Raw genomic sequence first — 15164 nt, forward strand, 5'->3', positions numbered from 1 at the left:
TCTCCTTGCCAACGTCTAAAGAGGATCCCACCATGTGGCTGCTGCCCACCTCTGACTCCATCACCATTCGCTCCCCCACTGGTTGCTGTTATTTGAATGCACCAACTCCATCTCTACCTTAGGACATTTGTACTTGCTGTTCCCTCTGTCTAGAAATTTCTGCCCCTAGTTCTTCACATAGCTGGCTCCATTTTATCCTTTGGGTCTTGGCTCAAATGTCACTTTCATAGCACGACCTTCCTTGACTATAAATCCAAATGACTCACCCCTCCCACCCCAGTCAGCCTCCATCAAATGATCTCTTTATTTTCTTAATGCTTATCCCTACATGAAATTGTCTTGTTCTTTCCTTTGCTGACTTCTTTTTTTTTTGAGGAAGATTAGCCCTGAGCTAACATAGCCACCAATCCTCCTCTTTTTGCTGAAGAAGACTGGCCCTGAGCTAACATCCATGCCCATCTTCCTCTACTTTATATGTGGGATGCCTGCCACAGCATGGCTTGACAAGCAGTGTATAGGTCCACATCTCCAGGATCCAAACCAGTGAACCCCAGGCCACTGAAGTGGAACATGTGAACTTAACTGCTGTGCTACCGGGCTGATAGCTGACTTCTTTATAATCTATGCTCCCTCTACTAGAAAATATTCCTCTATGAGATCAGAGATACATCTTGCTTACTGCTTTCTTCCAAGTGCTTAGAACAATGGCTGGTACATGGTACACACTCGATAAATATCTGCTGAATAAAGGAATAAATCACTGACATAAAATGCAAAAAATGACCATTTAAAAAACACTAATGAAGAGGGAACCATGAAGTTTTTCTGGGTCAGCATCATTATCATTTAATATTAAAAAGATGAAAACTGAAACTCATTTCTGAATTATCAAAACAAAACTAAAATGAGATGCATTTTAGTCCCTCCAAGCTGACTATAATTTGGCTAAGATGCAAAACAAAATCTGCTTCCATTTTAGCATCCCCAGCCTTTGACAATATGAATCACTGTCTCGAGCACTCCGGGGGCACGAATGACATCTGGGAATTAATAAACACTTTGATGCTAAAAGAAAAGAAGTTGCTCTCACTAACTTATATCCCGTATTGAATTCAAATAAACAAATGACAAACATATTTTTCTCTCAGCTTTCTCTTCTCAACAATCATAGAGTGAACAGGCCAAAACAGAATTTCAGCAGGTTCTGAATGACTCGATTGGACACTTCCAAATAATTTTAAGGGACTCCTTTTCTCCTGTTCTTACTTTTGTTCCCTCTAGAACTTGTCTAGTATACATAAAACATTACCCGCTTTCGAAACACTCTGATTTTTATCAAAGAACAAGATTTAACTGACGTGAATATACAAATTATGAATCACAAACCTGATCTTTACTCCTTTTCACTGCATCATATTGAAAATGACCTATTACCTTTACCCAGCTGTCATTACCGCAGATAAGCTATGGAAGTGAAGTTTCCACACTTCTGTTAAAGAATTCCCCAAATTTGGTTTTTTAATAGACGTTAGCTTAGTCACTTGAGCCAGGTCTGAAATATGATGAGACTCTTAATGGTTGACTTGCTTGTTCTTGCCCACTGTTTCTAACAATGGACAATTTAGAGATAAATATGCCTAAAATAAGCCCAATGGTAGCTTCTAGAAAGCTTTAATCTTTTCAAACCTATGTCCTCTTTTGATGATCATAAAAATTTTACATTGCCCTAATGGTAATTTCTGTTTTATGAGAAACATGGGCAATTCTCTCCAAACTGCCAAATTTACTGAGGTATATGCTAGAAGTAATAAAACGCACCCATGTAACTAGCACCACAATCAGAATGTTGCAACTTTTTCCATCAATATAAAAGTTTCTTCAGAACCCTTTGCCATCCCCACACCCATACCTCTCCCCCTTACATACACACACACCAGCCACAAGCAACCCTTCAACTACAAGCAAAATCTGTTTTCTGTCACTACGGATTAGATTTGCCTGTTCTAGAACATCCTATAAATGAAATAACACAGCATATACCCTTTTATGTACGGCTTCTTTCACTCAGTAGAACGTTCTTCTAGTTGGAGGTTCACTCAAGTTGTTGTTTGTATCAGTAATTTGCTCATTTCGTTACTGCTAAGCAGTTATCCCATTGTATGCATACATCATCATTTGTTTATCCATCACCTGTTGGTGGATATTTGGTTGTTTCCAGTTTTTGCTATGATGACTAAAGCTGCTATGAACATTCCCTTACAAGTTTTCATGTGGACATAACTTTTCATTCTCTTGGGACATAACCTAGGAGTAAAATTACTGGAATCATATGGTAAGTGTATGTTTAACCTCCTAAGAATCTGCCAAACAGTTCTTCCAGGTAACTGTACTAAAAAGTAGGGTTACTTTTGCTTTCCAAATATAAAACTTTAATACTGAAATTCTTAGACTACACACAAGTATCCTTTCTCTACCCACAAGATGCTAACAGGTTCTTCTCCATTCCCATGGTAAGTCACTGTACTGGAGTCATCCCACAATGGGGCTAAGGAGCAGCGGCTATACCCAGTATTTTTTTACATGAAATACTGAATTAATTAAATCAAAGGTTCCCTTAACAAAGCCCCATGTGGGTACCAAGGACTAGTAAATCTGGTGAGAAAGAGGTAACTCTCTTCTAAGAGGGTCTATATAAACCACATTCTCCCATATAAGGTTAGTTATGGTTGAATTTTCTCAAAATCCTCCCTACATAAGATCCCAGAGACTCTGTTCTCCTGTTACAGCTTCATGAGGCCTGTCCCCATGAGATAAAGGCTGGAGATTTCCACTAGGCTACCTTATTTCCAGAGGCCACTTTCTAAGTAGGATAAGGGAAGAAAACTGAGTTATCACTCAGCACTCTCCCAACTAGGATCACTCCTAATGACCTGTCTAGACCAAGCCATGCAGGAAAGTAAGACACCCACATTTGAAATAAATGTTTTGATTAAATTATTCATCCTGATTTGGGAATAAAGAATGATCACTAATAAATAAACGCACTTGTAACTCCTTTCCAAATTATTATGTTTTGATTCATGAATTTAAGCAGTCTATTATGAATATAAAATATAATAGGCCACGGAACTTCTAGTCAAATAATCCTTATCTCAAAGCCATTACCTCAAAGCCATTCACTTGAAAGGGTCTATTTACCCACCTCTTGAATCCAGGCCGGCCTGTGACTTGCCTTGGCAAATAGAATGTGGCAGAAATGATGGTGTGTGCTTTCACGTTCTCGCTCACTCTCCCTCTCTCCCCCGCCGCTCTCTCTCTATGTACTTTGCTACTGCCATGTGAATAAGCCCAAAATGGCCTGCTAGAAGGCAAGAGACCATCGAGGAGAAATGGGGCATCCCAGCTAACGCTATCCTAGATGAGCCAGCCCTCAGCATACACAGGAGTTGACCGGAGATCCATAAGAGAGCCCAATGGAGATCAAGAGAACTTCCCATCCAAGGCCAACCCAAACTGCAACCCACTAAACTGTAAAATAAATAAACAGTGGTTGTTTTAAGCCACTATATTTTTGGCATAGTCTGTTATGCAGCAAAAGCTAACTGATACATTGATCAGCTGGGAAAATAGCTTTTTGCAACTAGCAGTGGACAGATTCTCCTCCTACAACCGTTCCTTAGTCCTCATCATCCTGACCTTTGACCCACTTTTCTGGCTCACTCATCCTACTTTATCTAGGCTCTCCTTTACCCTATGCTGCCTGTTATGGGCTGAGTTGTGTCTCCCTCAAAATTCATATGTTGAAGCTTTAACCCCCAGTGCCTCAGCATGTGATCGCATTTGGAGATAAATACATTTGCAGCTGCTCCTAACTCCGTTCTAGTTAGGATCAGGCAAGAATCGTGAGTCTCTTTCTCATATCTTCCCATTGTCAAAGTGTCTACGGGTTAAAGCAGCTTTCTCCTGCCCCCTAGTAGCAATCTTTCAGCTTCTATTAGATAAGGACTTTAAGGGCCAACTGGAGATGTTTAAAGAGCAGTTACTGAGGATTCACAGATAAGAGTTATTTCCAAAAGGAAAATCCCACATAGTCCCCACAACTCTCAAAGGAATGGACCAGAGGTCAAACACACTGGAACAAATCTGACTCATCTGAGCAACCAATCCCAGCAAAATCACCTGCCCTCCTCCTCGCTCTGTCTCACCACCTTCTGACTTCTTCCTTATTTTGATGCCTATATCACAGCTTTCCTTTATATAAGAGGAGGTTTTCAAAAAATTGTTTATATAATTGAAGACAATGACTTATACAATTGAACACATGCATCAACCAGAGAACAATATCTAGTTATCACAGCAAATGGGAAGGTCAGACATTTGTTCTTTTCCAAAAGGCTCCCTTGGAATTCTAATGAGCAGCTTTAACCCAACAGCCTGTGCACTGGCTTTGCCTTGAATACCACCAATGCACTTCCCATAAAGGTTCCTAGGGAGTAACTCTAAGCAACAAAAGCTTTTGGATTCTAGCATGCCTATAATAAACCCCCATGCAAACACATGACTATTCACTGGATTGCTGTTTTCTCCTGAGGTTCAATACCACAGTTCAAGAATCACTAGAGGACAAAACAATAATAAAAGCAAAAGGAGGAAGAGCCTTGAACAGCCAAAATAATACTGGAAAAGAAGAACAAAGCTGAAAGACTCACACTTCCTGATTTCAAAACTTACTACAAAGACAGAGTAATCCAAATTGTGTAATACTGGCATAAGGATGGGAATATAGACAAATGGAATAGAACTGAGAGTCAAGAAATAAACTCACACATCATGGCCAACTGATTATTGGCAAGGATGCTAAGATCATTCAATGGGGAAAGAACAGTTTCTTCAATAAATAGTGCTGGGCCAACTGGATAGCCACATCCAAAAGAATGAAGTTGGACCCCTATCTCACACCATATTCAAAAATTAACTCAAAATCGATCAATGACATAAATATAAGAGCTAACAACCACCAAACTCTCAGAAGAAAACACAGGGGTAAATCTTCATAACCTTAGGCTTGGCAATGGATTCTTATAAATGACAACCAAAGCAAGAACAGTAACAACAAAAAAATAGATAAATTCAACTTCATCAAAATTAAAAACTTCTGTGCACCAAAAGACATTATCAAGAAAGTGAAAAGATGACCTACAGAATGGGAGAAAGTATCTTCAAGTCACATATCTGATAAAAATCAAGTATCTAGAATATATAAAGAACTTTTACAATTTAACAACAAAAAGGCAATCAACCCACTTAAAAAATGAGTGAAGAACCTGAATGGACATTTCTCCAAAGAAGATATGCCAGCAAGCACATGAAAAGATGCTCAATATCATTAGTCATCAAGTAACGCAAATCAAAACCACATGCGGTACCACTCCACATCCATTAGGATGGCTACAATAAAAAATGAAAAGGAAAATAAATGTTGGCAAGGATGTGGAGAAACTGGAACTCTTGTACATTGCTGACAGGAATGAAAAATGGTCCAGCTACTGTGAAAAACAGTTTTGCAGTTCCTCAAAAAGTTAATTGTAGAATTACTCTATGACCCAGCAACTCCACTCGTAGGTATATACCCAAAACAATTGAAAAGAAGGACTCAAACACATGTACATGCACATTCAGAGCAGCACTATTCACAATAACCAAAAAAAGGAAACAGCCCAAATGCCCATTAATGGATGAATGGGTAAACAAATTGTGGTACATACACACAAAGGGCATTACCAGTCAGCTATAAAAAGGAATGAAGTACTGATACATGCTATAAAATGGATGAATCTTAAAAACATTATGCCTAGTGAAAGAAGCCAGACACAAAGGTCATGTAGTGTATCATTTCATTTGTATGAAATATTCAGAATAAGTAAATCTTATTCTGCCATAAAGACAGAAAGAAGATTAGTGGTTACCAGGGGCTGGGGAAGGAGAAAGTGGGGGTCAACTGCTTAATGGGTATGGGGTTTTCTTTGGGATGATGAGAATATTTTGGAACTAGATAAACATGGTGGGTGCACAAGATTGTGAATGTACAAAATGACACTGAATTGTTCACTTTAAAATGGTTACATTTTTGTTATGTGAATTTATTTTCAATTAAAGCAAAAGCAGAAGGGAAAAGACAAGACAGGCAAAGCCCCTGGGCATGGCAGAAATGGAGCACCAGGAGAGGCACTGGTGCTGGCGAACACAATAGAAAGGGCATGAACACATGAGAAGGAGGTGGTTGAGATAGAGGGACAGTCTTCCTAACAGAAGAGTAGCATCTGTCTACAGTCTAGAATCCCTAGAAATGTCACTTTGTAACAGAGGGCAGAGCACCATTAGGTAGAAGAAGGACCCTAAAGTGAGGACAACCTGGTCCCTGGAGCCCCTCAATGCCAATCCTTTGCAGACCCTTTATTCCTTTACATTTGTACAGAAGAAAGAGCAGAGGACCACAGAGGAGAAGAAAGAGGCAAATTAACTAGAAATGAGCTCTGAGCCTCAAGAATATCCCTGGGAAAGGAAAATGGGAGTGAACATACTCAGTATTTACAATAAGACAGGTCTGAGGTATGCACGATCTCCTTGTAAAAGACTTCCAAAACCAACGAAATAGACTTTACAGATGGGCAAACCAAGGCCCCAGGTTTCAGATCTCACATTCTTCCTACTCCACCATAATGCACCCAGCCAGGTGAAGAATTATAAAAGTCCTCAGGAGCATCATCCAGTTTTCCAGGAAATTAATTGCTTGAGGGAAGTGAGTTTCACTTCTATTTTCCCGTTAGCTCAGAAAGGGCTCTTTAACATATCTGCTATGAGAAATTATCCAAATTCTCGACCACCATATTATTATTCATGGAGTATCAAAACATTACTGCTGCATTCAGTTTCTTGCTGCTTATTTTTTGTAAGAGCATTGCCTTCTCGCAGCTACCTGAATGCTCACTGGAAAACCACATGTCCTCTAGCCATACGGGAAGGGTCAGAAGATCATGTCAGCACTTTCACCAGCAGAGCCACTGGAGTCCTCCTCAAATGGCTCTCCTCCTGCTTCTGTGACACTTGATTCCCCCCACAGACCACAAAATATGGCAGGGAATGAAGAAGCTCATCTGCAAGGTGGTTATGGCCCAAGGTCACCAGCTAGTTCCTCTCCTGGAAAGGTTTATTTTAGTCCTGGGGCCTCAGCAAGCTGCCCTTTCCCACCTGAGGAGAGCAAACACAAGATCTCTGCTCCTCTTTTCACTTCAGAAAAGTAGTAAGGACTTTTCAAATGCAACCATTTCCACTGCCTTTCAACATTTTACTGATAAATCAAAAATACAAAATAAAAGGACTAGGGAGCTAAATCAGATTTATTTTTTCTTCCCTCTGACAGAAACAGACAAAACAAAGCAACATTTCCATTGCAGGGGGAAAAAATCCCTATGTCAGGTCTGGAAAAGATTCAGGAGGCTCAATTCAAAATGGGAGAGTATAGAACATATGAGGGGACAAGAAATTCTATCCTTGGAATAAGAAGTTCTTGCTGTCACAACCACAGGGCCCTTGGGAAATGACACACAAAAGCAATTTTTTTATCATCATGATTTCAACAGTAGCATACCCCAAGCAACACGTGAAAAGCCCAGTCAAAGAAACCAAAAAATATAAGGGCAACAGCTAAAACTTTCTATACTAAACTGTTAGACCTTTTCTAGTTTCTTCAAATCTTTTGGGAAACAAACTGGAACAAATACCATTGCTAACACGAATTTTAAAAGTCTGTATTGAAACTTTTTTTTAGACTGAAAAATAGGACAAACCTTAAGCTAGAGTGGAAAAATGACTTTTTTTTTTTTTCAGATGAATCCTACTATAATTTTACAGTTAATGCTTTTCTTCTCTAACATTTTATTTTAAAAATAAACAAGAGTTGAAAGATTTTTTTTCTTACAGTCAACAACCATATTCCCATTGCCCAGCTTTTTTGAATATCTAGCCCTTTATCCATCCCTCCACCCATCCAACAGCTCCTTTTTCAAAATGTATTTCACAGTAAGTCAGTCACAAAATTCAATACACTTCACCTCTAAACTCATGCTGCTGGCATTTTAATCATTTTCTAGTTGAAGATTGTGACTTTGCAAGAAGGAGAAAAAGGAAAGTACGTGAAAGCTCATTATGCACCTAATTTCAGGGCCCAAGATGAGGTAAAGATGAAATTCTGGCAAAGGATGGAGATCCTCCTATGAAAACCAGGAAGAAAAGGATATGGCAGAATGCTGACCCTGGCAACTGTTAGGAAAGTTATCTTTCAAAAGTCATGGTGTTGACCCCAAGCCCTTCCTCCCTCCTCTAGGCACTGTGGGAGCAGAAGCCCAGTTGGCCATGGGGACTAAGAAACAGACAGCCACCCTAGAAATGGAAAAACTGTGAGAAAAACCTTGCTGTTGAGCAAGATAGACAATCCTCTCTTCTGAAGAGGACATCTCTGGGTGATAAAGGTGTGCCCCTTTGGTAGGAGGAGTAAAGGGTTAGAAAATTCTTCTTTCCCTTTGTTTTTGCTCTTTTTCTCTCTCACCACTCAATTCCTCCACAAATCAAGAAAGGGAGGTGAACATTTGAGACTGGGATGTAAGCACCACTTGGGAATGCCTCTAATATTAAAGACTAAGTGAAGATAATGAGAAATGGATGGGAGACCAGGGCTGGGCATTCATTACTCAAGCAGAAGAATTTAAATTTTCTTAAGGGCAGCCAGTCCAGCTCACCAGATAAAGGAAGAAGAGAGCCACTGTGCAGAAATGTGCCCAGGAATGAATGGTATCATACTAGAGCATTCCCAGACGATGGCTAAAGGAGGTAAGATGCATACAGTGGTGGCACTGGAGATGGTCCCTGTGGCAAATGGTTATCTCCAACATTCTCTTCATACAATGTGACTTTAACACTCCTCCTGCTGAGACGTGGGCTTTTAAGTCTCCTCCCCTTGAAACTGGGCAGGCTTGTGACTCACCTAGAAACAAATAATGTGATGGAAATAATGCAGCATGACTTTCAAGGTCAAGTCATAAAGTGATGCTGCCTCCACCTTGTCGACTAGAATCATCACACTGGAGCCCACATAAGCAGCCCAGCTGCCCTGGAGCCACCATGCTGTGAGGAAGCCCACAGTTGCCCATGAAGAGAGACCACATGGAGAATTCCTGACACTATATGAAAAAAGAGGGAGCTGAGTCAGCCGCCAGCTTCTCCATCCTCTTGCTCTTTCAGCTTCAGATGCCATCTCAATGCAACTGCACGAGAGACCCCAAGCCAGAACTGCACGATGGAGACTCTCCCAAACCCCTGACCCATGGATAAAGGGAGAAGTGAAGAAGTGATGGCTGTTGTTTCACACCACTACATTTTGGAGTGATTTCTTACACAACAATAATAACTACAACAGACCCCAGCATATAAACTGGATAATGATGATACCTCACTTCATCCACTGCGAAATCTAAGTCATTGAACCTGGTATCTAGCTAGCCTCTAATTACCTTTCTTACTGTGTATCTAGTACTCTAGCCTCATCAGTTTACAAACAACTACCCAAACTCTTCTAGAACCTTCTTCCCTAATACATATTATATACGAATACACCTACATATTTTTCTATTGCCGAAGATGCCCTCCTTTCCTCTTTACAATCTTTCTACATTTTACCCTTCATTTGAAATCCACTTTCTTCCAAAAAGTGACCCTCCAAAAAGTGATCACCTCCTGAAGGTGATCAGTGACAATTTAGCTTCCAAACCTCATCATTTTAAGCACAATTTGTGCCTACAGGGCATTAAGTTCAAAAATGCAAGGGGAAATGGCTCATCAAGCACAGATTTGTTCACTTTCTTTGGACAACAGTGCCTCCTCGTTTCTTTATTGAACAGGGTTACCAAGCTGAGAGATTCAGGAGCGCTGACAAAAAGTCTTGTCTCAAAGGAAGGAAACCGCTTACCAGAATTTTTCTATAACATTCTAAAGTTGCACTGTCCAATACAGTGCCACTAGCCAAATGAGCCTTCTGAACATCTAAAATACGGCTAGTCTGAACTGAGATTTGTTCTAAGTATAAAATATACACCAGATGAAAAAAATGTAAAATCTCAATGTTTATATTAATTGTTGAAATGATAATAATTAGGATATGCTGGGCTAAATATATTATGAAAATTAATTTCAACTGCAATTGTGGACTTCCCAGCCTCCAGCTCAGATTACTCGAACAAGCTTTTTTTTTTTTTTAACTTTTTTAATGAAGCTACAGAAAATTTAAAACTACATATGCTGCTCACATGATATTCCTATTGGACCACACTTTTATACTACAGTGAATTGCAGGTGTCCCAAGGAAACACCACATATATTTTCCCGAAAATAAAATACTCTTAAAGGCAAAGGTGAAATACTAGGGAATAAAATTTAAAAGGACGATTAAAAGAGATGAGAATGAAAAATAATAGAGTTAGCATGTATGCTTGGAAATGCTTCTAGCAAGAATAATTGCCAATCATACAATCATACACCATCCTTGCCTGTTTTCTCAGGGCCCCAAAATCATTATCCATGATGACATTCATCTAAGGAAAGCTTTGAAATTTCAGACTTTATTTTTTAACTCTAATATATGTAAAAATTCTACTCAGTGAAAATTACTTAGGTGTCTCTCAACACTGCAATCACTTTAGGACTTACATGTGAGAAGCAATACCTTATTACCTTCTCAAAGAAAGAAATGAATTTATACAGCTTCGGAAAGTGCTTAACTTGCACCAGGAAATGGCCTAAGGGATGAAAAATGTGCCTGTAGGAGTGAGGAAGTGAGTGCAATGGCATGTGTCCAGGCAGAGCAGACACTCCAGTGTCCTGTCCAGATACCATGGGGTCCCTTTTAACTGTCCTCTGTGCCCATCGCCAAGCTTTCACGTGCTTTGCTTCTAAGAAATGGTACTTGCAAATTTCTTAAGAGGAACATCCTTCAAGTACTGGAGCTGTTTCACCTGCAGATGCAAAGAGGCAAGTGATGCCAAGTTTACAGCTCCTCTCCCACCAGCCCACAGCCAACGGCGGATGCAGGAACAGGAAAGCCCAGCTCTCTTGCCTTGAGCAGAAAGAACAGACTCTCAGGAGCAATTATACTCCAGAGCTCCCCTAGGGATCAAGCTGAGGCAAGGATATTGCTGGATCTTTCCCCCTGCTTGGCTTCTTCCCTTTACCTCTCCTTCCTCAACTCACTAGTTTCTCCTGGGAACACTGCCTTATTAAAACAGTTGTGCAGAAATCCTCATCTCGGGTCTGCTTCTGGGGAGCTCAACCCAAGACTCTTATCAGGCATGAATGAGCTCTAAGAAAACGTGAAACCAGATTCTTGTTGTTGTCGTACCGTGGATAAGAGTTTCTATAACACTTAAGAATTTAAGGAAACCGTACTAACCACAGTTTAATAAGCAAGAAGTATCTTTGTTCCTAAAGAGCATTGCAGCAGCCCTAGAACATAGGTCTTAGACTAGAAAAAAGATGCTAACAACTAGAACAACAACTATATCTCCAGGTGTGAGAGAAGCAAGGGTAGCTTTAAGGCTCCAAAGAAGAAGCAAAAAGAAAGACAATTCAACATTAAAGTTTGGTGAGTTTCATACCAGACACTAAAGTTAAAAATTCTGTATAGAATCAACACTTAAAAACAATTTCCAATCATTCAGAAAGGAAGAAAGCACCTCCAATGTTAGGTAAATTTTTCAAGAGAGTAGCGATATTTCAAACTGAAATACTACAGGGGAGAAAGTACCAAGGGTTGTTTTCTTTCTTTTCATGAAATTTGAAGGCAGCCTTTGGTTTGACCAGACTAATAAATTTTTCTTTACCAAGAGTCACTCTGAAGCTAGACATTAAGGGTGAAGATAATTCATCCCAAAATAGTCATTTTGTTCTCTATATAAATATTTTCTACTTTAGGAGTTAACTGCCTAACAATGATAAAAAGCTAAGTTGAATGTGACATTAATAAGCAAGATCCAAAATACATCTTATGCCATTATGGGAATTAAAATATATTCTGCATGCCTATTGTGGATGGAATAGGCCTAAGAAAACATTTAGAACTAAAGTACCGTCCACTGTTGGAATCATGAGGAGATAAAGCAGGCATTCAGACGAAACCAGAAAAGTTCAAGTTTCAGGGTCTAAATGTTTCCAATTTTGAGTAGAGGAAGACATTATAAAAGAATCAGATTTAAGTTCGATGTAAAAAATATCCTCATCATACAAGATATCTAACACTCGAATGTTGCTAGAGTAGAATGGTTTTATTTTTAGGAGAGGATGGAGGGAAATATACAAGAATTCCCTCTTTGGGAGGAGGGCAAGACTAACACAATGACAGCAATCAACAATCTGGTGACACATGGGGCGCCGGGTCCAATAAGGTCCTATTAGGTGTGATGGAAGAGGAGCCCACATACAGCATTAGCTGTCCCAGGGCCGAATGCCATCCAAAGTCTTTGTAAAAATCCGATGCATGCCATTTACACCACTTAATATAGAGAAATTTCTTCTTGGAACTTAAAATATTTAACAAACAACTTCTAAGATCTGGTTTGGGTTTTTTTGGTGGGGGGGGACTCTTGAATCAAATGTTTATTTTCACTAAGCACACAATTGTTCATAGGAACCATTCATAATATTGTTGATGAACAATGACTTATTTTTTAAGAATAATACAACTATTATACAGAGAAAGTAGATAGTCCAGAAAAATGTAAAAAACAGATGTCATGTCTACTAAAGTCCCTAAGAATTATTCAGGCCCCAACTCTGGTTTGCCTGCTAAGCCATGGTTTATGAGTCACCCTTGGGGAGCAGTAAAATATAGTGCACTTGACTAAAAATAGGTAGGAACATTCAATAATAAATCTACTTTCTTGATATTCTTGTGTCATCATTAAATACTGATCACTAGGAGGAATGTCAGGTAGAGTGATTCTTCCTCCCCTCACAGAAAGGCCGGAAGAAAATCAGCCACGGGCCCTGCCAGAAGGTAATGGAGTGTCTGACACAACAGGCAACAGAGTGAAGAGAGTATCATCGATTTGAAACGTCTGGGACCTGGAGTTCACCTATCAGGATGAACAGTGAAGTTGCTGGTTATCTTTTTCAGGTGATCACTATCAAATGATTTCATGTCCCTTAAAATAAAAAAATGATACAGAGTCCAAATTTTTTACTTCTAACAGCAATTAGAAAACAACAATTTGATAAAGGGGTCAGAAAAGAACACTCATATTCACTAGGATTCTGCCTCTAGAACAAAGCATCGGCAAGTTATAGTTAATAAATAAAAAGAATTGGCCATAAAAGGTATTTCCGATTTCCACCTTAGCATTTCTTTAAAAGTGTGTAAAATGGAACTTTAGAGGGACATTGAAAGAATTTATTGACATCATTTCCATAGGTGGCTCCCACAAAATGGAGGGTGCATTCCAGCTGACACTGAGCATAGTTGTGCTTTTCCACATCTGTGAGAATCTTCTTAAACAAAATGTGCACAGGATTAAACACAAGCCACATACATTTCTCCTCAGAAAGAATTGCAGAAAACAGTAACTTAAATAATACCTGATGCTTACTAAACACAGGCAATACCACCACAGACAGCAAGTAGAAATGCTAGCAAAAGGTGAAGTGCCCAAGGCTGGTGGAATGAATAAAACTCAAATCTAGAAAATTCCAGAAGATTAATGCTCCGCTACCTGAAAGAAAATGTCTGTGAATCTGTTTGAGATATGACATCTGTTTGAGATAGGACATCTATGTGAATGAAGAAATTCATTTTACAGACTGAAAGTTCTAGAACTTCAAAACTAGCAACTCTTAACCACAGTATGCAGAGTACTTACCAGGTGTCTCTGGACCCACTCCAAGTGATGTCCCCTTAGTCAAATCACAGCGCTGTCCTCTGTGAAAGAGACAGAGAGCAGAGAAAAATCAATGTAAAGGACTTTTAGAATTCTCATGGAAAGAAACAGCCCTTTGCACTTCAAAATCAGAATCTATAATATTTGATTAAAAACATATCAGAAAGATGCATTAATAAATTAGTGACATTAGTTTCTAAATGAACAACAAAGACATACAGTCATCAAATCAGGAAAATTACTGCTACACCCAGCCTACAGGATGATACTCTCTCTCCTAAAGCTGCTGATCTACAGTTCAACCTCTTAACTTATCAAAATGATTCAGCAGCAGTTGAACAACACAGCTATCCAAAATCTTCTAGAAGTAAATATAATGATCTTTTCCTGATTAATAGTAAAATGTCCTTAGATGAACTGTAAGGAACCTTTCAAAGAAGAGCAGTGCTGAATAGGAAGGATTTACAACAGAATTGCATCTATCTACAAAAAGAGTCAATATTTTTGATAGGTGTTTATGTATTGTCTTTGTTAACAAGTTGTCTATGAAGATTCTGGATTTGACATTGGCTTTCTGGTTTGGTTGAAATTTAGATTTTAAGATCTTTCCACCACTGGTGTGGGGAGTGGAGGGTGGTGGCGTTCCAGATGGTGTCAGAAGTACCTAGAAGCAAGAAAAGCCCATTTGCATTTGGAAAGAAGGTAGAAGCAGAAAAATTGGCAATCAGGACGTGCAAAAATGATGTCTGTAAAATCTGAACTGGGATTTTGTGAAGGTCATCATCTACATATACAGATCTCCACAGTAAGGACCCAGGTAGAATGGTACATCCTCACAATGCAAGACTATGTCATTAAAAAGAAAGACGCGAACCTGGATCTATACGGACAGGTATGGAAAAAAATTCTCAGGTCATAGTATTAATTTTTAAAAAACTCAAGTACTGTAATAATATGTGTACAATGAGCCCATTGTGTTAAAAACAAACCTCACTAATCTATGTGTAAATACACAGACGTAAATGTTGTTACACGCAGAGAACATATCTGGAGGGATAACAAGAAACTCTTCAGTGTGGCTGCCTCTGGAGAACTGGTACTGAAGGAAGGTAAAAAAAGGCCTTTGTATTTTAACCTAACATTTAACCATTATGTAATATTTTACCACAAAATATACTACTTTTATTA

General features: G+C 39.2%; 1 protein-coding gene across 4 annotated transcripts in view; it reads right to left on the minus strand.

Annotated features, from left to right (window-relative positions):
* Positions 1-15164, minus strand: part of PLCB4 (phospholipase C beta 4) — a 380701-nt gene that overhangs the window by 225017 nt on the left and 140520 nt on the right. For all 4 annotated transcript variants that reach the window (XM_046679316.1, XM_046679314.1, XM_046679315.1 and 1 more), the window contains one exon: positions 13959-14017. The gene's annotated coding sequence lies outside the window, so the exon portion shown is untranslated. The remainder of the gene's footprint in view (positions 1-13958; positions 14018-15164) is intronic.

This window comes from Equus quagga, chromosome 12, assembly GCF_021613505.1.
Source record: "Equus quagga isolate Etosha38 chromosome 12, UCLA_HA_Equagga_1.0, whole genome shotgun sequence".
NCBI classification, from domain to species: Eukaryota; Metazoa; Chordata; class Mammalia; order Perissodactyla; family Equidae; genus Equus; species Equus quagga.